The sequence below is a fragment of the Hibiscus syriacus genome, unplaced genomic scaffold (assembly GCF_006381635.1).
Source record: "Hibiscus syriacus cultivar Baekdansim isolate YM2019G1 unplaced genomic scaffold, ASM638163v2 tig00111582_pilon, whole genome shotgun sequence".
NCBI lineage: Eukaryota > Viridiplantae > Streptophyta > Magnoliopsida > Malvales > Malvaceae > Hibiscus > Hibiscus syriacus.
In genome coordinates this window covers 1,584,065-1,586,554 of record NW_024063126.1, presented here as the reverse complement: position 1 = coordinate 1,586,554, position 2,490 = coordinate 1,584,065, and positions in this window count along the sequence as shown.

The window sequence follows — 2,490 nt, the reverse complement described above, 5'->3', positions numbered from 1 at the left end:
TTTCCCACAAGTTCTGAAATTAAACTGCAACTTTGAAAATTTTACAATTTGGTCCTCAATTTCTCCCTTGACACATTTTAATTCGATACTTAAAATTATTAAAATTTAACCCTTAAATTGGTGTGTGACAGCAAAGATTAAGAGGTAAAAGTTTTCTTCTGATCTTCGAGGATGACGAATTATTCATGCTTTAGAGGATTTAAACTGGTCATACTTGAAAGAGATATTTATTGATGTGAGTTTATGTCAGATAACATGGGTCAGGCGGAAAGAGTAACATGGCTTGAGGTGGAACGGGTCCCTATCCATTGTTGGAATCATACTTCCTTCAAAAAGGTGGCAGAACTATAGGGTAAGTTAGAGGCATTGGAAGAAAATGCAAATGTTTCCTTGGACTGTGGAAAGATGACCATACTCATCGCAACGCTAGTGATATGAGGATTAATGAAATAATTGAAATCGAAGCTGGAAAATCATCCACAATGTTTGAGTGGTGGAAATAGGCTTCTCGGAGCATCAAGTAAACTTAAAATGTCAAAGAAGGGAAGAAAAAGGAAGAGTTGATCTAAACAAGCAGCGAGGACCAATCAGAAACTTCACCGGAACTGAAACAGGAACAGTCACCGGAGTCAAACAAGGAAAGAAAGAAGCACGAGGAGGACATAACATTAAATGAATCGTGTCCTGAAAATTACCTAGGTGATAAGAGCAATGATGTTGTGGATTCGTTTGAGAACGGCTGCAAGATCGAAGAAAGAAGGGGAAGATATTTTGCACCAGATTCTGATATCAATAATCAGATAAAGGTCCAGGTGGCAGATGAAGTTCGAGCTCAAATTGGGGTTTTGGGCCCTACAGGGGTTTCTATAGTTGGATCTGGTCAAGTAAAGGAGGGGTTGATGGAGAAAATGTTAGGGGTTGATAAGGTTTTTTCTACAGATGGGCTATTGCAGCTTAATGAAAAGATAATAGAGGATTTGTCTATTATGGGCTGTAAGTCTCATAGGGCCAAAATGTATCTCATTATTTTAGAAATGTGGTTAAATTTAGTTTAATGTGTTAAAGAAAAAAAAATTATAATTTTTGCATACCCATTAAAATTTTGAGCCATATTCTTAAATTTTTAGATCTTTCATTTGAGTGTGATGATATTATTAAGGGGCATGATCAGTCATATAGCTTTAATAGAAGAGAAGCAAGGAATGAAATAAAAGTTTGGTGCCACGAAGAAGATTCGGGGTTGTCTCAAAAAAAGTGGACTAATATACAGCTAAAAAATGGCGAGATCGAAAACTTAATAAGATAATTAATAAAGTCGGTAAAGCGATACCTATTATGTTGACAGACTCATAATGTTGTAGGTAGAAAACATGAGAAACTATTAAAAAATTTGGTAACCAGTAAACTTTGGTTATCGGTAGATATCGATACATATATATAAGTGTCCATAGTTATTTCACTGTGAAAAACATTAATTTAAGGTTATCTTTTGAGTGAGTTTTAAGATATTAATTTAGTAATTATACGCATCTAATGATTTATTTTTTATGTTATAGTATATATATTATTATTAAATTAAAAATAATAAACATAGATATTACATATTTATTATTATCTTTGGTTTAAATTGTTAAATTTACATTCCAAATAATATTTTATAAAATATCTAAACAATCAAATAATTTTTTGTGTAAATGAAATTATTAAATTAATATTGTAGGTGAAAAACATGAAACACTATTAAAAAAAAATTTAAACATAAATTACATAACTTTCAACAAAGTATTGATACATGTACAAAAAGTATCGATACTTTCAACATATCTGGTAGCTCTTTACCGGTCTTGTTATAATGAAACTGGTTTTGTCATTTTTTACCTGTTATATTGTTGTGTATCGATACATTTTTATAAAGTATCGATACTTTCAACATATCCGGTAGCTCTTTACCAGTTTTGTTATAAAAAAACTGGTTTTGTCATATTTTTACCTGTTATATTGTTATGTATCGATACATTTTTATAAAGTATCGATACTTTATAGACACTATTACTGTTTTTCTTTTAAATTCCAAAATTGTCGATACTTATTTAAATGGAATCGATACTTTCAACATATCCGGTATGTAGTTTAATGTAATAGGTAGCGCCTATTTTTTTACCGTTTACATTATTAGCAACCTTAAAAAAACCGGTAAGTATTTTAATGTAATAGGTATCGCCTATTTTTTTCCGTTCACATTATTAAGAACCTTAAAAAACCGGTACATATTTTAATGTAATAGGTAACACCTATTTTTTTTACTGTTTACATTATTAATAACCTTCAAAAAAACCGGTAGGTATTTTAATGTAATAGGTAGATCCTATTTTTTTTTACCATTTACATTACCTTAAAAAAAACCTGTAGGTATTTTAATATAATAGGTAGCGCCTATTTTTTTTTTACAGTTTACATTATTAACAACCTTCAAAACAAACCGATAGATAT